This window comes from Opisthocomus hoazin, chromosome 5 (assembly GCF_030867145.1).
Source record: "Opisthocomus hoazin isolate bOpiHoa1 chromosome 5, bOpiHoa1.hap1, whole genome shotgun sequence".
Classification (NCBI taxonomy): Eukaryota; Metazoa; Chordata; class Aves; order Opisthocomiformes; family Opisthocomidae; genus Opisthocomus; species Opisthocomus hoazin.
Genome location: NC_134418.1, coordinates 23,958,148 through 23,979,870, shown reverse-complemented (window position 1 = coordinate 23,979,870; position 21,723 = coordinate 23,958,148). Strand labels below are relative to the sequence as shown.

Here is a 21,723-nt window from a genome sequence, read left to right as displayed (position 1 = left end):
AAAATAAAGTTCTGGTTGAATGCTTCTGTGTTTATGAATTGGCTTTAAGGCAGAATACTGATTTCTTTCTTTCATATTTTTCAGTGAGTTACTGTTTTCTTAGAGAATTCTCCTGCCACATAAAATAGTAACTTGAACTGATTATATTGATAGAACCACTGCATTCCTGAAAATGAAATGCTTCATACAGTTCTATCTCATGCAGCAACATGTTGCTGGATTCTGGATCTTGTTTCATCCTGCATATACAGAATAAAATATTAAATAATAATATATATTAAATAGTAATACTGTTTTCATAAAAATGGAATTACTCGTGTTCCCAAGAGGTTTTCTGTATGACTCGCGTAATGTTTATTTTGTTGAAAGTCATAGACCCTCAAAGGTTAAACTTGAAGAGTAGCTGTAAAATGTGCTAAAGCTCTACTAATTTATGTGACATTATTTTCAAATGGGGGGAAGAAGCAAGTTCTCCGTGCTTTGCATGCAAATGATCATTTAAATAACGTAGAGCTCAGCATGAAGCAGAAACAAATAACTTGTAACTACTCGTCTTTTAGTACCTGTCAGGAGGAAGTTTTGTTGTAAGAAGAAATATAGCAGTCATGTGAAGGATCCATTTAATCTTTTACGTTACATAAAGGCAACCTTAACGCACTCAATGGAAAAAAAATACTTGTTTATCTGTTGATGTCATTCATGTTAGTCTCACAAATGTACATGTAAATTTGTAATTTTACTAACTTAATCATACTAGCAAGATCTGATATACAGAACCAAACTTAATTCAGTTCAGTGAATTGAAAAGTACAAAGAATGCATTTTTGTTTGTTTAACAGAAAATCTACATGATGCAAGACCTATATAAATGTTAAAAATAGAAATAGAAAACATTTTATGATTATTGTATTAATGCACTTCTTTTTGTTTGCATAAGCATACTCCGGAAGAGATGGGTTAAATTTTATAAAATACAGTGCTCATCTTCATTAATCATGAAGCGCAACAGAAATATAAAATCATACAACTCAGGAGTAAACCGTAATACTTCTACCTGTCACAGGGAAAGGAAATGATCTACTGATTAACTAGTTACACACTCTGGTCTTTTATTCCATGTCAGTGGCATGAGCCATAGTGTCACTCTGGTCTTTAGATCAATTATTTTGGAACTCTCAGCTTTCCTAAGAAGAGTTAAAATCTACCCCAGAATTAATTCACCCAAGCAAGTTTGTACTTTTGTTATAAGAATTAAGAACTGATGCTTTCTCATTGAGATGATGGAGAGGAGGGGGAGTTGGGCTTTTGTTGTTGTTATTTTTATAGTAAGTATGTGGAAAAGTCTTCATACCTAAAAAAATGGAGACAAATAGAGAAAGATAATGAATCTCTCAGTGTGATTCATGTCCTGCTCAAAGGGATGTTTTTCATTAATTTTTATTGATTTTTCAGCTGTGTGTGCAGATTGCGGCTAGTGAATTAATTGCAAACATCAGTTCAGAATGGTTACATACTTATGACAGATTCATCTGGGTTACAGTCCATTAGTGATTAAGTGTTAAGCACAGCACTAATTCCCCTTGTGCATGTACAGCAGATAGACTATAAGCACACACATGAATCATAGGGATGTTATAAAGAGGAAACAGTATCAATGTTTATCTCACTATAGAATGGAAAAGTATAATAATATTTTTTTCTACTAATGGAAAGTGTAGAAGAAGTTTGAATGAAACAAAATAGAGAAGACAAAAAAATCGAGTTTTAATTGCAAAGTCTAAGTCTGTCAGAAATAGCAGTCTCAGTCCTTCTTGTGGGAGGGGGAATCTAATGGAGCTTGTAGTGTGTATTATAGTTTTTTAACCCCTGCCCTTAACCTTAAGTATTTTACAGTGCTTCATTCACTCAACAGTTATAGGAGGTAAAGAAGCAGAATTCTTACCTTACACATAGAAGTATATCTTGATGAAAGGTAAAGGCAAAATTGGACTTAAACAGGGGTGTCTAAGCATATTACTCAGGAGGTATTTCTCACCCCTAAGACGAAGACACTGGGTGTTTGGTTGCTTTACCAGGCACTAGGTAACATTTTCTTCAGACTCCCTAAGCCACTTAAATAAGTGGACAGTATATCCCTCTACAGATTTCTTGAGATATTCCTCCAAAATATGCAAAATATTTGATAGCCCCAAAGTAAAAATGGAATAAATTTTGTCAGAAGTGACTCAAGTGGAAGTACTCTTTACTGAATCCCTTCTCTTGCTTTAAGAATGTTTAATATTGTAATTTGTCTGCTCTAGTGTTTTGCAGCTTTATTATTAAAATAAAGCAGTATGCTTTTGCTTAGCTTGGTTGTCAAAGTGTATACCCATACCCATAAAATTTTAAATCTCAGAAAATATTTCATTGTTCCTCATCTTGTGACATTTCCAAATTTCTTAAGAAGTGCAGTACATATACTTTGGACTGCTGCTTCATAGCCAACATCTACTTTTTCAAGAATGAATCAGATAATCTCCAGCTTGTTTCACTCATTTGAATATCAAGAAGTTTCTTACATTATTAGTTTATGCTTTCACTTAGACTCCAGTAAAACCGACAAAAGATTTGAAACTGCACAATGTTAAGCTTGCTCCACTTGTAATGCATGACCAAATTCTCGACAATAGGTAGGAAAAAACCCTAATTACATCTGCCAAGGTAGTGTAAAACCCAGTCGAGCAAAATTTATGAAGAGGGAGGTTAAAGACTTTTTTTTTTTAAGGTACATATACTGAAGAAAATGAAGATATTGTATTAAATGTATTGACTACAGTACAGGAAAATAAAATGATCCTCTTGATTATTCCTAGCGTAAATCCACAGAGTCATGTCTGCTAATCTACCCAATATCAGTTGCAGTGGTCATAATCACTTAGCAGCTGCTAGATGGTTTTGAAAATCTAAATAAGACACAAAAAACATTTGGTTAAAGGAGCAAATATAGAAGTTGGGCAGAACATAAAAAGTAGAAGATGAAAACAAGTTTATCAGACTGAATGAGACAGAAAAATACACAATCTGCAGATTTTATCTCTTTTGAAAGACAATTACTGTTAAAGGGGAAGGACTAAATTCTTCTTCAAGGAGGAAGTCTTAAAAGCACAGAAGCAGGCTGTCCCCATGTACTGCAAGACAAACCGGCAGGGAGGACAACTGGCCTGGCTGAACAGGGAGCTCTGGCTCAGGAAAAAAAGGAGGGTCTACCATTTAAGGAAGAAAGGGCTGGTGACTCAAGAGGAGTACAGGGGTCTCATTAGCTCATGCAGAAAGGAAATTAGAAAGTCAAAAGCCCAGCTAAAACTCAGGCTGGCCACTGTTGTAAGGGACAACAAAAAATGTTTTTACAAATACATCAACAATGAAAAGAGGTCCAATGAGAATCTCTATCCCTCATTGGACGCAAGGGAGAATATTGCCACCAAGGATGAGGAAAAGGCTGAGGTACTTAATGCCTTCTTTGCCTCAGTCTTTAACACTCAGACTGGTTATAATCAGGGTAGTCAGTTCCCAGTGCTGGGAGACAGGGAAGGAGAGCGGAACAAACCTACCATAATCCAGGAGGAAGCAGTTAGCAACCTGCTATGCCACCTGGACGCTTATAGGTCTATGGGGCTGGATGGGATCCACCCAAGGGTACTGAGGGAACTGTCGGAGGAGATGGCCAAGCCACTCTCCACCATCTATCAGCAGTCCTGGCTAACAGGGGAAGTCCCAAATGACTGGAAGATCGCCAGTGTAACACCCATCTACAAGAAGGGCCAGAAAGAGGATCCTGGGAACCACAGGCCTGTCAGCCTGACCGGTGCCGGGCAAGATTATGGAGCAATTCATCTTGAGTGTGCTTACTGGCCATGTTCAGGACAACCAGGGGATCAGGCCCAGCCACCAGGGGTTCATGAAAGGCAGGTCCTGCTTGACCAACCTGATCTCCTTCTATGACCAGGTGACCTGCCTAGTGGAAGAGGGAAAGGCTGTGGACGTCATCTTCCTGGACTTCAGTTAAGGCCTTTGAGACTGTTCCCTACAGTATCCTCCTGGAGGAACTAGCTGCCCATGTTTTGGATGGGTATACTCTTCGCTGGATAAAGAACTGGCTAAATGGCTGAGTGCAGAGAGTGATGGCGAATGGAGTTAAATCCAGCTGGTGGCTGGTCACAAGTGGTGTTTCCCAGGGCTCAGTTTGGGTCCAGTCATGTTTAACAGTTTTATCAATGATCTGGATGAGGGTATTGAGTGCTCCCTCAGTAAGTCTGCAGATGACACCAAGTTGGGTGGAAGTGTTGATCTACTTCAAGATAGGAAGGCTCTACAGAGGGATCTGGACAGGCTGGATCGATGGGCTGAGGCCAACTGTATGAGTTTCAACAAGGCCAAATGCCAGGTGCTGCACTTAGGGCACAACAACCCCATTCAACGCTACAGGCTTGGGGAGGAGTGGCTAGAAAGCTGCCCAGCGGTAAAGGACCTTGGGATGTTGGTCGACAGCCGGCTGAACAGGAGCCAGCAGTGTGCCCAGGTGGCCAAGAAGGCCAACGGCATCCTGGCTTCTAGTGATTGTACCTGTGTACTTGGCACTGGTGAGGCCGCACCTCCAGTACTATGTTCAGTTTTGGGGCCCTCACTACAAAACTGACATGGAGTTGCTAGAGTGTGTCCAGAGAAGTGCAACGAGGCTGATGAAGGGGGCTAGAGAACAAGTCTTATGAGGAGCGGCTGAGGGAACGGGGGCTGTTTAGTGTGAAGAAGGGTAGGCTGAGGGGAGACCTTACTGCTCTCTACAACTACCTGAAAGGAGGTTGTAGAGAGGCAGGTGTTGGTCTCTTCTCCCAAGTAACTAATGACAGGACGAAAGGCAATGGACTCTTGTTGCATCAGGGGAGGTTTTGATTGGATATTAGGAAAAATTTCTTTACTGAAAGAGAGGTCAGGCATTGGAACAGGCTTCCCAGGGAGGTGGTTGAGTCACCATCGCTGGAGGCGTTCAAAAAACGTGTAGATGTGGCACTTTGTGATATGATTTAGTAGGCATGGTGGTGTTGGGTGGACGGTTGGACTTGATGATCTTAGAGGTCTTTTCCAACCTATGATTCTATGATTCTGATTTGGTAATTTGGCAATTATTATTTCATAAAATTTTTTAATAAACTGTTGATTCCCTTTTATTAAGTGGTCATTGTCTACTATTACCCTCACAGTGTATCATGGCTAGATCATATGGTGCATACTTTGTGCAGGCATCTTCCTTCCAGACCATTCAGAATATGATTTCCTGAATGAAAATATTCAGTAGAAAATTGTTCTCGGCACAGTGTTTTAGTCTCTGGCTCCTTTCTGAGATCATAATACAGATGCCACTTGGGATTGTCGTTCTTGTGAATGTAAAGCATTATGCACTGAAGTGTAACTAATTTATTCATGTAATAGATTCACTGTCAGATGGTATAATTGGTTTCTATCTGGGTCAACTTTGAAGCTAAAACTTGAGGGAAAAAATTGTGTGCCCAAATATCAATCACGCAAGCCACTATAGTTGTCAGAGGATGGAATTATTCCAGGAGTATTATTCACAGAGAATGACACACACCTACCAGAACTCAATGAAGTCCTACCAGAAACTGGGAATCACAACTGGAGATTTCATGGTCCTTGTACAGGAATGAGCAGCAGAGAGACCTGATGAGCATATTTCACACTCCTTTGTACACAAAGCACATCTGACAATGATCCATGAAACTAGGCCCAGACTAAGCATAGTGAGTAAACTTACAGTCCACAGTGGTGGACACCAGTGATTAGTTTATGAAATTTACGCTTCAAGTTAATTATTTGAATTGGACTGGTAAAGCATGGCCATATATAGATATATTCCATTTTAAATCAGAGATGAGTGGCTGGCTAGATAAAGTTGAAAATTATCTGTTTATTTTTAAGTTATACGGATAGCAAGGAAATGGAAGAATTAATATGTTCTCAAAACATTTTGAAAAAAATATTTATCAGCATTAAAATTAACATGGAGTTTATACTTTTCTTTGTGTTAAGGTATTTTGAGTATCTAATTTTTTATTAGATTCTTTATGTATACTCTCAAATCTCTTTCCCACATGGTATGTGAAAACTCACTAAATATGTAGCAGCACAATAAACAGCTAAACAAACTTCAGTGCATGCTTTACCCTACCACAAGCATGAACTGTAATTGCGTTGTTGTTAAACTTCTTTTGTGCTGCTGCAGAAGTATTTTATGGGGATTTCTGTGCTTCTATTTACTGATGCTTTTAGTCACTGAAAGTAGAGTAGGTACAGAAAAAGGTCAAAATCGACAGCAAAACTGAATCAGAGATACTCATGCCAACGAAATAATGAAAAACAGCACTGTTCTTACAGTGGTAATAATGAATATAAATAGACAAAAGGATCTGAGCAGCTACTGGGCAAAAAAGAATAAGGCATCCATTTCAAGAAAAAATCTTTTCCTGCCATCACAGATAGCTTTGTGAACTGGATAAATTAGGATGCCCTTTAAACAATTTTCATGCTTCAAGGAATGTCTGTGAGAGACAGGTCTCCCTTATTTTCCTTTAAGAGAGCAGCCTTAATAGGGTGAATTTTACTTGTATTTTATATGCCTTTATTTCTCATGTCAATCATTCCCAGACAAAATCTGTTATCTCACCTTTGACATAGTTCAATACTTAATATGAATGCATTTTCACTCTGGATTTATTGTCTCAAGCACACATATCCCTATCTTTCTACAGATAACATTATCAGGGTGCAAGTACCGTCCAAATAATTGTCAAAGGATAATAAAATTCTCCCAACTCCTCTGTTTCAGAATGAAATCAGTAAGTAAAAGTGTAACTCTGTATAAAAGTAATTTACTAAAATATCTGTGTGCATGTGGTTTTCTTTCATATAAAATGCTGGACACTGCATCCAAAGAAAGATTAAAAATGCAAGTTTCTTTTATATTATGACTGATAGCATGTAGTAAACCCACAAGTTTTAAAGCCATATCAGTTAAATTCCAAGAGACTGTAAGATTTTTGTCTGTCACTCAGTAATTCCATGGGCTTAATGCATTTTACACCACCTCTGTTCAAAATTCAGTAGAGAAATATCTTACTTCTAGTTGAAACTATCTGAAAATAATTACATCGTCTTATGGAATAACAAAGTAGCAATCTGTTACTATACTTATGAATCTCATCATGCTATAAGCAAACAATTCTTCATGTTAACTTATAACATTTTTATTCACAAGGAGGTTTTAATCTGAATTAAGATTTACAGAAATACCTTAGTGGAAAAGGAAAAAAAAAAAGAGCAGATCAGGAATAAAATTTCCTTGCTTATGTCACAAAAAGCAAGTAACATTTAACTTCTCTGTTGTTAGATTCTCTCATTTATTATACTTCAGTCTATGAAAATTGTCTAGCTGCAGGCATCTCTTATTCTGCAAAACAAAGCTTATACAGTTTTCTACAATAATCTGTATTTTGAAAACTCCCTTAAGGATTCTAAAATTATTTTTAAGACCTCAGCTACACAAACTTGCCAGAGGAGTGAGCAATGGCTCTAATTATAAAGGTCTGGGAGACTTTCTTGCTGGTTCAGTTTTACCTAATCTGTCTTTCAGGGAAACGTAATTCATACGTAAGATGTAGCTTTCACAAGATGCGCTATGTGATTAGTGTACAGCATTTAGAAGTCCAGGCATTCCAACTTCATTTAAATTTCAAAAAAGCACAAATACTGTGCATATTCAGAGACTGACCTCATAGTTCTTTGACATCGTTTGAATATGATATTTCTGTCATCAATGACAAATGCAAATTCAAAGTAATCAACTAAAGCTGGTGTCATGCCACAAATCTGAAATAAATACAAAGTGTGATCCAGATCTGTTCTAAGGATAGCAACTGACAATTTCAGCTTAATACTTGGTGATCTAGTAAAAAAAGGCTTTGGGAAATAGGATGCTTTTGGCATCTCTTGGTGTATCTTACTTACATTGCAAGACTGAACCAAGCAGTCCATCAAAGAAAAATACAAACAAAGGAACATTAGGAAATCAACAAGTACTAATTTATAAAGAGGTAGAACAAAAAACTAAGCTGAAGGTACCTATGGAGTCATACCAGCTTTGTTTTACCTAGGGGTTACACCCCTAAAAGTTCACTAACTCAGAAACTTACTCTGATGAAACAAAATAAATCATGGCCTTATTCAAAAACTTTTGTTTTGAAAATTCAGTGATTTACTTGCTGATGTTAACATAAGATTCAAAAGGATGACTGTAATAGAAACTCAACTAAACCCTTAATCACAGAGCAATATTGCAAATAGCTCAGTATATAATATGTAGAGAAAATGAATTTGTAAGAAAACAAATGCCTGCTGTGAGATATCATTCCTATTTTACAAATACTATGTTTCACCCTATTAAACATACAAATTGCAAGTTATGTATACCTACTTGCTGGTGGAACACAACCGACAAACTATAGAAGGGCGTTGTATTAGATGAGATTACAGAAGGAAAAAGAACGAAGCTAAAGTCTGCAGGATGGGAAAATTTCTTTTAGATAATTAAGACTAGTTTTCACCAATTTCTTCTGTCTGCTGTGAAACTAAAATACAACCAACATTTGCAACTGTCTACTACACGTACTAGTCTACTTTGAACTTTCTTCTGTCCTGCTAGGTTATTGTCAGGGTTTTTTTGGTTTTGGGCATTTTACTTGTTGTATATTTTTTAAAGGACAGCAAAAGAAGGTTAAAAAGAACACATAAGAGGCATTCATACTTATAGTTTCCTTACCGATTAAAAAAAAAAAAAAAAAGGAAAAGAAATCTTTAAAGTTTAAAGGAAATGAACTTTTACCCAAACAAGAGATAAGTAATTATAATGAAATTTGTGTAGTGTTTTGAATAGCCATCCCACACAGTAAAGCTGACTTACTCCGAGTAGTATAACACCTTCATGTTTAATATTCTGTTGTTCATCAAATAAAATGCAAAACAAGCTAACTCCAGGTAGTTCTGCAAGCCTAGCTTAGAAAGAAAAGTATTATCAATAACGATAGGTCACCTTATCTCAAGAAAATCTATCAGGTATCCAACGCATCAAAGCATTTGCACTGGAGTTCAGTCCTACGCTCTGTGTTTAATTATGAGGTTCTTCTCTGCAGGAAGCTATTCTAAGAGAACTGAAACACTTTATTTTAAAGGCTATAAACATCAGAAGAATTGTGCCTCATACATTCTGAAATGCAGAATATCTTAAGAACTCACAGCTTGTCACAGACACATACACAACCCTTTTCTAGGTAAAGTCACCTATTTGAAAACATGGCCTTTCACAATAACGTCCCAAATGAATTGCTCACTATTAGTAACTGCATAATTTTAAGTTAAAAAGGAAAATAGTCTTTTATTGACCAAAGGCAATTTGATTGTGAAAATGTATCATTTTCTAATATCTAACTAAAAGACATATTTTGAATTTCCCGTATTTTAAATACTGAAGAATAAATACAGTTGCAAGTAGAAGTAAAAAGAACCATTATTTTTTTCCATATGAAGAAAAGAATTTGGTTGGCAAAGTTAAGATATGGAGAAAAGCGTTTCAAACAAAAGCAGACATTTTCAGACTTGCTTGTTTCTCTGTTAAAATTCATAGTGACTCACTATTAGAAATATTTAACTTGTTCTGAAACTACGTCTTCTGAGCTCAGGTACACACACCAATTTTAAAAAAAATCTTTTATCTCCATAAAGCTGTTTCAGCGTATTTCAGGGAACAAGAAATTTTATGACAATTTGCATTATTACATTTCTTTATTGTACTGTCTTCCAGGACCTTCATTACTGATGCTGTGCAAGATTTTGATTTTACCATCCCAGATTCAAAACAAACTGAAATGATTTCGTGAAGATATTCTGGTTTACAAGTAGTCAGTAAGAGTTACTAAGATGAAAGTTGCACTGACAAAACATGTGGCAGCTTAGCTTAATCTAGGTACAGAATTTGTATCCCAGAATAGAGAACTTTATAGCAATTTTTTACTTTATTTTTTATTGAATGCAATCATTAGTTCAAGTCATCATGACTTGAGTGTTTCATACAGAACCTCACTCTCTCCCAAGTAATGTCACGCAAGTGCTCACTTTCCTTACTGATGATGGGAGAGATCAGGAACATGCTCTGCCTCTCTAGCTGAATGGTAACCATTCAGCCAGAAGGGAAGGAAGGGACCCGTGGTCAGATTTTAGAAAGCAGACCTCCATACCTAGTAGAATGCCTAGCAGGCTACTGAGTCAAGGTTGCTCTGCTTTTCTCTCTTTCACTAACTCCTGATTGCAGCTGTGCATCACACAACTATGGGATGATGATGGCTCTCACCAGGAAAAGCTGGAAGCTCTGGACCTGAATGCCCTTAGGCTAAATACAGTACCTACAACTTTCAATAGCCATGCTTGAATGAAAATATCTGTGGTTTCTACTCTGATTTTAAGCTATGTTTTGAGTTCATCTGTTTTAGGAGCATTCAGAACTTAATTACTCTTTTTTGCCTTATTTCTGGATGTTACCAGAGCGTGGATTTCCAGATGAAACAGTTTTGTAACTTTGTGAATCTTAACTTGGGTAACTTCACGATTCAAAAAGTCGCAGTTAGAGTAAGGCAGATACTAGGGGATTAGCTTTCTGAAACTGTTTCTTGTGCCTAAACGCAGTATCCAGAGCCAAACCAGGTGGTCTTGATCTCTCCCAGTTGCCTGAACAAATCAGTCATAAACGCTTTGTCTGGCACCAAAACTGTCAGAGCAGTGCTAGGGTTTTTAGTTTGAAAACGACAAGGTCTGGAGCCACTCTATCACACAATTCATAATGCTGTTAATTAAACTCTAAAGTAAATAGTAATTTTTGAACTGTAATAATTACTAACATTTTTTCTAGGGATCAATATCAAGCACCTATTTCAATTAATTAACTGGTATGACACCTTCAATAACATTTCAAAAAAGAGATGGTTAAATTTCAGCTGAGTTTATTACTAAAGTCTTTGCCCCTTAAAAGACTAGAGCGTATCTTATTAGCACCTTGTTCTCAACATATGTATGAAGCCCATAGCTATCAGTTCTCCTTGCAAAATATTCAATATCCTGTAATAAAGTCTTTTAAAGTAAATATAGAATGACAACTGATTAGAGATCTGTCAGCCTGAGCAGAATGACTTGACGCTTTGTTTCTAGCTGAATATTGTCTGTTAGTTTCCATAATTGCACAAATGAAACCTTTGCATATTTTTATAAGATGTGATTGCTATGAGCAAATAAGGGCTGTCATTCACTTATTAGCATGGTCTAAAAGTAACACAATGAATGCAAGCCATTTTATTGGCCAACAATTTCTTTCATGAACCAATACAACGCTCCTTGCTAGACATTTTGAAGGCCTCTGAGGGATCTGCATCAGTCATTATGGCTCATGAAAAGCAATTGTTCCTCTGTTCCAGTCATACTTTCTTTAGCTCATCACTAGTCTCCCAACACTAATCAATGTCTCACTAACCAGCATGATGGAACATAGGTTGCAAGCGTATCAGGAGTCTAACTAAGCCGATATTCATTTAATATTTCCCATCAGTCTGCTAGACACATTGCATCAAGAGTTTCATGACTTTAACTCTTCAAATTATGTCAGAGAATTTAATACTATCAGTCAGCGTGTACATTTAAGCCTCCATAACTATCAGTAATTCAAATACCTACAGGCATTGTTATGTCAGTATTTGTTTGGTATAGAAAGAAACATATTCAGCAAAAAATACTCTGACTCAGTTTCTCTGACCAGAAGGTACATTATGATCTTCCAGACAGTTACTTGAATGCATAAATTGAAGATTTTCCCCATTCCAGAAGCAACATAAAAGTATGTCTTCAAGAAAGTGGTATGGTTTATACTCCAAGTAATGATGAGTTTATTATATCCCATTAGTAAACTTATTTTAGTTACCCTTACTCCTCCTCTTTGGAGGAGCTTGTTTCATCTTTTATTTGTGTACCAGAAACTTACAAAACTGAAAAACCTGTCTTGTCATGTAAGTACACATATTGCGATATCCTTCCCCTTTCCTGCATACTTTCTTTCTTACTTAATGCAGATGTTCTTGCCTTCTAAAGAATAATCATAGCTGAAAAAGGACCAGTAGTAATGTATATGCCTAGGTTAACAGAAAGATCTAACCTGATAGGTTCTTTTATAAACTTGGGGCACTTTTTCCAGACTTTAAAAGGTATATCTAAACAGACAAAGATTAAATTGCTAACTGCAGTTTTATTTCCATAAGAACTCCAGATATTGAGATCATCTTTTTCAAGTAAAGCCAATGCTCTCTTCCTATTTAAGGAAAAATAAGCATCTCAGTAATCCATTTTATCATGCACATCCAAAGGTATCTTCATGACATTTTTTTTTTAACTTTTAATTGCAAAAATTGTTCTTCCTATTTTTCTTACACTTTTGTTGTCTCTTAGCTCTACCATGCTGCCGCAACAATTTGTGTGTCAGACAATAGAATTTAGTTATGTATATCTCTCTAATATTATTCTCTACTACTAAGTATAAAAAAAGAAAAAATAAGGAAAGGTAATTTGATCACTGGTTAGCCTGAAAGCCTTATTAAACTGTTACTATACTTATACTATAATGGACTTACTATAGATGTTAATTTATGAAAGGCATGCTATCTTAACACTTTAGTATACCTACAAATTGATTCATAGATACTTCATTAAAAAAACAATAATCTAATTTTTATTTTTATTTCCACTTTCCTTAAGACTTTTCTGTTCTAAATAGCACACTAATCTTTGTCAGTGGATATTAACATATGTTTGATTACTTTCAATTTCTCTGAGTAAAACATAATCTGCTGCTTAGAGCAGATAAATACAAACATGCAGTTTCCCAGCAAATAACAAAACTGGATGGTGAGGTAAAAGCCATTAGAAGCTTTTAATCCATAACTAGCAATTAAGAACTCTTTTTCTCATTTAAACAGATGTTCTCCAGACAGTATACTACACATTGTAAGTCTGATATTCACCTTTATCACGGACAGTTTCTAGACAAAACAAGCCCTCTTCCAGACACACATTCATGTTGCATTACACCATACAATACAATCTGCATTTCAGTCATAATGTTTTAGCAACATCTTAGACTGTATAAACATAAAAATCCCTTTTAAAATATATTGCAGTCAGAATGGTGTATCAGATTCTGTAAAACCATTTTGAGTAATATCATCTGACAGATCTTAAATCTAAGAACCTGATTCTCTCATTCTGTACTGAATTAAACCACAAGCAAGTATTTGTTTCACAACCACATATTAAATGGCTCTGTCTTGCCCCCTACCAACAAATATACATACTGCCTGGAATCCATTTCTGTGTTTGTTTCTGACTTTTCGCTATGCTGGCGTATTTTTCACTTCAGCTGGCACTAGCTGATCAGTGCTTTTCTACTTCAGCTGTTCAAGCAGCAGCTAGCAGGGCAGCCACAACAAACACAATTCTGAAGCTCCTAATGTGTGTCCCTGCCTTTTATCCAGATGCTATTTACGCAGTGTTTGCATGTAGACCACGTAGCTTTTACAAAGCTCAGATCTTGGATTTTAAATGGAAAGTTTATTAGGCACAGGAATCTCTCAGATTACATCATAATAAGTAGCTACTTAAAATGCTTTGGAAGACAGAATGAACAGTCATACATTTTTACACACAGATAGTGTTTTTCCAAACAAAAAGTGAAAAATGGAAGAACAAATGTAATCAGTGAGATGTACTGGACACAGAAGTTTTACTGCTACACCATTTGCCTATAGTAGAAAAACCCCAAACCTTACTTGCCTTAATTTCACCACATATCAGAAATCATGAGCACACAGAATAAATAAAAACATGAATATAATTTTCTTAGTTAAAGCTCCAATAAACATATATAAAAATGTATAATATATTTCTGCTCTTCTACTGTTTCTACTGTTTTTTATTTCCATCCCAAGAATTCCAGACAAATCAACTTGGGCTGCCTTAAAAGCCAGATAGTTTTCTTTCCGTCCCCCAATTTTTTTTTTTTTTTTTTTTTTTTTTTTTTTTAATAACATGGGATGCAGGAATGTAGAGCTTTAAAGCTTCAATTTGTCTCGGACAGTGGAATTGCCCCAGGCTGGGTGACTGTCTCCTATATTAACCTGGAATTCTGTCTGGGAATGAAGCTATGAAACCTATTGACAATACTGCCATCAAAACTTGCGTGTTCCTATGAAAAGTCCTGTTTAAGGTGAATTGAATTTGTATTGTGCTTCCTCACAGTTTGAGTGTGCTGAATCACTCTTTAAACATTTTTCTATTTTGTCTTCAGTCTACTTATCTTCAAGTGTCTGTACCAATAATATAAGCTCTGGGAAACCATGAACTCTTTATTTTGTCTTTACATTGCAGCTGTGTCTCCACTTTGCCTTTCTGGTCCAGTATTGCAGGAAACATTCATTTAAAGCAGACATAAATACCCATCCTGCAAATGTGTGACCTTGCAACACCTCCCTGAATCCAATTAAACTCTTGCATCAATGCCATTTTATTCAGAGCAGAATGCTACAAACAGAGGTACCATTGCACTATGCTCTTCATGCATACAGTTCACACATGCAAGTAAAAGGCAAGTTCTTACAGGCTGAGTTTGAGAAATTTGGCTTAGGCTGCAAATTACTTCACTAAGAACTGAAATGTTCTTGGCATATAAGAAGGTTGAATAAAGAATGTAAAATTTTGATCCCTGAATAAATACACCAGGTTGAAAAATATCTAAATTTATTTTTTGTTTACAGTTTCAGTTGTACTTTGTTTTAAGCTGTTTTGTGTTAATAGTGGATGACATTTTTGTAACCTTAATTGTTCATAACAGATAGAAGTAGCATTGCAAAAATATTGTCTTAATATTGATGTTATTAATTGCAGATTAAAAAATTAGTTTCATCATGCCAGAGACAGCTTTCCTAACTTCTTTGCCAAATTATGTTGTTACACATATCCTAGTAAGCAAATTATTGTCAAATATGGTGGGATATGCATATGCAACCTTTTCATCTTGAATGACTTGAAACACTTGACTAGTTGAACATTCAAGGGAATGAGGTGAAGTCTATCTTACTGTAATACACATCTCCGTGAAAGGAATAAAAATATATTAACATAGGGTTCTTTTTTGGCAAGAGCTCAGTTTCAAAACTCCAGGTCTTTTACATGTGTAATTCACAGCAATGTCTATGAACAGTGGTTTAGGAAGACTCTTTATTATGCTGCTCTGGAGATGGCAGTTCAAAACTCGGTGCATAATTAAATACATGGAATGATGTTACTGAGTGGTTAATGTATGTAAAATTTCCTTTGACAATTCAAATTTAAAATCACTTTAGTTCTTATAAATCTTGCAGGAGCATAATTGACTTAAAGTTTCTCCAGTACAGCTAATACATTACTTTTATTTCTGTCTCGATTTTCATACAAATTAGTTAGGCTTGCTGAAAGGAATTAGTGATACCTGATAGTCAACACTGAAACATCTGGGGAAGACTGGGCTTTTGGATTTTTTTCCCCTTAATCTTTCAGCTGTAGCCATATGTGTAAGTAACTGATGACCTAAAAGAATGATCTGTTAATGCCAGAACAATAACTGCTACTAAATTAGTCTGATAAATTCTGACACTATACTACCAGAATCATAAGCAAATAAATTACTGTGCTATCAACAGTATTTTTAGGTCTGTTGTACATTAATTTTCTACATGTAATTTAATTAACAGAAAATGCATTCTTCTGATAGTATAACACACAAGGAAGAAGAAAGGCATTGCCTTCAAGTATAACTTCAGATTCTCTGTTTTGCTGACTTGAATCCATAGTCAGTTCCATTGAAACTGAGTGACTTCAGATTTCCGTACATCTTTCTGCTGCTCATATAAACTTCAAATATAGTCCTGAACTCAAAATTATTTTTTTTCACATTTGAGAATACATCTAGCACTTTCACTACTTATGATTAAATTACTCAGTGTTTGTAAATATTCAAATTATTGATGTTACAGTACATGTATTTCTGTAAATATAAGGGGCAAAGCCCAGATACTAGATAGTTTTAGAAAGTTAAAAAAGTAAACACATAATTTAAATAAATGAATAAAGAACAGCAAAAAAACCCTAAATATCAAATAGTATCAATAGAATCCATAGGAAGTAGAGAAAGGCTGAGTTTTATGTCAAGATCCTGTAAGAAAAATCACATCTACAACTCTGACATTTCTTTATTTTGTCATTTTTCTTAATTTCTTCTTTCTATGCAGCCACTTCTCTCTTGCTTTCAGTGTTTTAGTTGTAATAGAAAAGTATTTGGTGTAGCCTTTAAAAAAATTTCTGGAGTTTATTTTGGGTTTGTTTTTCTGTTTTGTTTTTTGTTTGTTTTTTTGTTTTGGTAATGTCCTGGGTTTGGCCAGGACAGGGTTAATTTTCACCAGAAGCCAGGAAGGGACACAGCGGGTGGGCTGACCCAACGCGGCCAAACAGAACAGGGTATTCCATACCATGTGCCATCATGCTGGGTTCTGGTTGGGGGGGGGGAGCTGGGCAGCGGGAAATCAGTCTCTGCTCGGGGGCGCACGGCAGCTGTGGTGGGAGGTGAGAGCGGTTCTCTGTGTTCTGCTGTTTGTGTTGTGTATTCTCCTTATCTGTATCGTTGTTGTTCCTGTTCCCTTTGTTTGCTGTTCTGTGAAACTGCTTTTATCCTGACCCACGAATTTTTTGCCTGTTTCTTTCCATTCCCCTCCACACCCCGGCGGGGGGAGGGGCGGCCATGTGGCGCTTTTGTTGCCAGCCGCGGCTAAACTATACAGGTTGGTTCTTTGATTTGGTTTGGTTGGGATTTTTTTTAGTTGCTTTTTTTAAGAGGGAAACACATTTGGGGTGAGCATACTGACTCTACCACCTACAGTGGAGTTGTTCATGGGGTATCAGGTTCTTCTCTGTAAGTATAAAACAAACATTATCCTTCTCAGGGAAGCTCTACTGAGTGCCCCCAAAACAAACAGCAACAGATCTAGCAAATGTAAAAATACAGGAGACAATGCTCATTTTATAAAGATTTCAGAGAGAACATCAATCTCCCTCAGTTCATCAGTGTATGTGTACATGGGACTATGCAAGAACAATTCTCCAGATTCTTTATGTCTTTAAGACCACATCCACACCATTCTGTATTGTAAATCTAAATAATACCAGAAATAATTCTCTTCCTATTAAATTTAATGAGATTTTTCAGAAGAAATTAATTAGTTGTTCTTATATTTGTCAAAAAAATGAGCCATTCAACCAACAAATCCAACAAAAAAATGAAAACAATCCTATGATTGCACAGGAAAATTTTATCACAGATGCAGCAACAATTCTTTCCTTGGTTCTCTATTTAATTGTATCCAAGGTGTTATCTTCTATTTTCTGAAATAAAGGAATCTGCCTATTCCACCTTGTTTTTCTCAAGTTCATTTTCCACTATATTTACAGTCCAGAATGAGCTGAATCACTCCCAAAGTCTCTTTATAGGAAAGTCAGCCATTTCTGTGTTACCAGCTGAACGTACATGTTTTTCAGACCTGTGGATTTTTGCTTTGCATTGTCTACTGAATTATTTACAGATTAGTCTATCTTGTAGTTTTTCTGTTCTCCTTTTAGCATTCAATCACTTTCTTCTCAAGACTGAAGCTTCTTTTTGTTGTGAAACATTACATTTTAATGTAGAAAATTTAGCCAAGCTGATCAGGTGGACTTCGACTGTGTCATCCCCTCTCCTTGTTACTCTCTCCTGTTATACTGTGTAACAGGATACAGCTGAAGCAACGCTCCCAACTTTTCCCTCACTAGCTGCAAACTTACTCTGCCTTTAATCATTTACCTGATCTTCTGTTCTTCTCTGTTGGATAAACTCACCTTTCCTGAGACATTTAAAGTAATTTGTAATCAATGATCTTACCAATCCATTTTTCATCTTACGAGTAGGATCTGCAAATGAAGTCTCTTGAACTGGCACCAATCCCATTTTCCACTTCAGCTACTCACAACAACTGCACTCAGAAACACAAAAGTAAAACTTAAGAAGCCAATGGGTTGCACACTTTGTATATTTACTACTATAAAGCAGATTCTGTTTTCAACATAAGCACCAGTGTCTCAAGCATTTGCCAGTTCTGCCCCATTAATGCATTGTTTCTCACTAGCAAAAGCCTAGGTTGCTAAAGAACACTGCCTTCTCCAGCGATTTCACTTAAAGTTTTCACCACTTCCCTGCATCCTTTACTATGTAAAAAATAAAATAAAATAAAGTAAAATAAAATAAAATATCAAACATGAAATAGAGAGGAAAATTCTGGTTTGCAACAATATTTCAGGGAATGTTTTCTGAACTGGAGAGTGAGAAGAGATTCAGAATGCCCCTACTCATATATGAAGTAAACAAGTTCAACTCTTCTTACTAGAAACCAGGAACTACCAACACTCAGAATTTTTGCCTTTCTTCTGTGTATTCCACTGTTAACCAAGCCTTCTTGATTATTTTTTTTATTATAGGTTTTTAAAAATATCTCTCTAAACAAGTAGTAGGGAAGTAGGGTTTTTTTGATTTATTTGTTTTTGTTTATTTGTTTGGTAGTTTTTAACTCCTGTAACATGGTTTTGTTACATAAGAAAGCAGATTTGCCTCCCTGTGGCTCCGGAACATCTTTGATCATTAAGAATGCTGAAGAGAAAATGCTTCATAATTAGAAGGTAGGGTGGAAAACATGTGTGAGAATTCTAGGCATGTCTCATGGGAGAGCTTTTCCATCGGTAGTAGAAGTATTTACTGAGGGCAAAAAAACAAACAAACAAAAAATAAAACAGATGAAAAAATCAAGCCCAGGGATAGCTACATCTCATACCTGCCCATTTTAAAACTCAAATGACAACATAAGGAAACAAGTTTTTCTCTCTTCATTCTGAAGTTAATAGGGAGAATGCATAAAAATGTCAGGCTTGAGCAATACTGTGAGTATTATTACATCGTAAAGAACAGGTATGTGCCACTACCTGTGCTTCACTAAGATCTCTTCATGCCAGATTCCCAATCTAACTGTCCTATGCAAGTTCTGAATTCTTCTCAATATCAGTATTTATTAATTAAGCAAAGGAAAAGGGAAAGCTGCACACATCCTCATAGCACCTCACGCCACCTTCATTCCTGAAGCTTATCTCTGATTTTATTTGATTTTTCCAGCATAGTAGCCTGAAATAGCAAGGAAAAAAGCAGCAAGTGAAGAAACAACCATCCTGAAGTTTCTTTCTTCCCTTTAGAATACTGTCAGCAGTAAGGCAATAGACATTCAGATATACTCAGAACACATGACTATAAATGATCAAGCAGTTGAGAGACTTAAATGGTGCATCTCTAAACTGAAAGGAAATGCACAGTTATATGTTCTGAGTTCAAATACTCTGGTGATAAGAGTGTACACACAACCTGAGGAATTGACAATGAGATGCTAGTGAAGATGGCACCATCACACTGTGCTAGTTGGGAAGATCAGACTTTTTTTATTACTTCTTCGTTAACTCTGGAGAAGAATTAAGGCATGAAGTCTACCTTTGGAAATCTACAGCAGTGCCACAATTAATGTTACTTTCTATCATCTTGGTTTTCAAGGAGCAGGACTAAAGTCCATTCCAGATCCCAGTACTTCTAGTTCTGTTGTCCTGGCACTTGGTTACTTATGCTTTAACTTTGGGGCATGAGCCATTTTGGAAACTACAATCTGAGACAATATACAAACTAAAAGTGAAACCCTAATCTCCCAAATGCATGAAAAAAATGATGGGACTATGTAGACTTCAGAGACCATCAATGAGACCCTAATCCCCTAAAAAAGATCACTTACAAGCTGTGTAAGAGCTTTGTATGCTGCCTTACTAATCGAGCTTTTTTTGTTTTATTGATAGCAATAAAAGAACCAAAGGTGCAAAGTGGTGAAATAAGCAAAGGTGCACATGATAAGCCAACACTCAGTCACCAAAAAAATGTAACCCAGAGCTTCAAATGTTAAAATGGAAACATCATGATCACAAACAAGTGCAAGTTATTATTTTAAATTTTTATCACTATGGAGAATCCCACTAACTCTTCATTCCCTTGAGTATATTTAAAATCACCCTGTAATCTATATTTGCAAAGGCATTACTGTGAATTTGATATCTCTGCCTTAAGATGACAAATCTTTAGAATAATGCACCTAATTTTATCAACAGCAGTTGTCTGCAAGGAGTAGGCTGCATACGTGATAGGCTGTTATGTATCGTGACTTGTTTAAAACAAGCTACTGAACTAGAATCTGCACTGGGTGGTGACTTCTGAAACTTCTTCTTACTGTGTCTTGCAAAGGAGAGCATTTTGAAATGCTCATGCATAACACAACAATAAGCTTTTAGTAAAGTAGAGCAGGAAGGAGAGGCAAAAAGTGTATTATGGAAAAATATCAGACTGAACAAACATTTCCATGCTATAAATTCATTACAGCTTAAATATTGATTTCTATCCATTCACAAAAAAGTGGATTCATCAAAATGCTGGCTATATATATCATAAGAGTGAATACCAGATTATTTTTCTGTCACACTCACTTGTGTTATATTTTAAATCCTATTTTAGCTTTTATTCCCATGACTTTTACTCTCCTTCCAGTCTTCTTAGTGAATGGTGTAGTAACATCTGTTAGTAAGATCAGGGCTCTGAGCCAATTTGTACAAATAAATTTTGAATATATTATCTCATCTCTTTTTTAAGTATATTTAGGGGGAGGTCTTATTCTATTTGAAATAGTGAGTTAAAATATTTTCTTTATTAAAAGAATATATATGTACTGAAAATATACAAAAAGAATATTATACGTGCTCAGCTGATTTCTTTCACGCATGTACCACATATATAACCATATATAACAAGCAGGGCAAGAAGTATAAGTAACAACTTGTATGAAATACAGTTCCTCTACTTTTTGTTCCCTGATTCTGAATTGAGCTTCCAAGAACTCTCATCTCCAAGAAATGCTGAAGTTTTGCAAAAAAGTGGTTACGTTTCCATCTTACTGGGTCAGAGAGTGTTCCCAGTTCTTTACTGCATGTCTAATTTCCAACTCAAGTTGTAGGCTCTGCCCAGGTCTGCAGGTTCTGCTTTCAAAGATGCAGACCTTGCTAGGAGTGGGAGACCAGCACATAGATTACCATCATGCAGCTCCAACATTTCATTATTCTAATCCTCCACTACCCTGGGCTCTGCAAATGGAACAAAAAGAAATGTTGTAGAAAGGACCACGTAACACCCTATTACATAACTTCTGTATTTCTGCCTCCCTTCCAGCACAAGACAGGGCTAGAATGACAACTCGTATTAAACTCCTTCTGGAGGATCTGTGTCATCATACTCCAGATGCTTCACAGATAGTTAACTTTGGTCCATTCACTTTAAATGTCTCAACTATTGTTGCTTTTTCCATAGTTGAGCATGGCATATTGAAGTCAAAAAGAGAAACA

The 21,723-nt window shown here is 36.1% G+C and overlaps 1 protein-coding gene across 4 annotated transcripts in view; it reads right to left on the bottom strand.

Annotated features, from left to right (window-relative positions):
- Positions 1-21,723, bottom strand: part of PCDH7 (protocadherin 7) — a 288,307-nt gene that overhangs the window by 14,359 nt on the left and 252,225 nt on the right. The window lies entirely within an intron of this gene.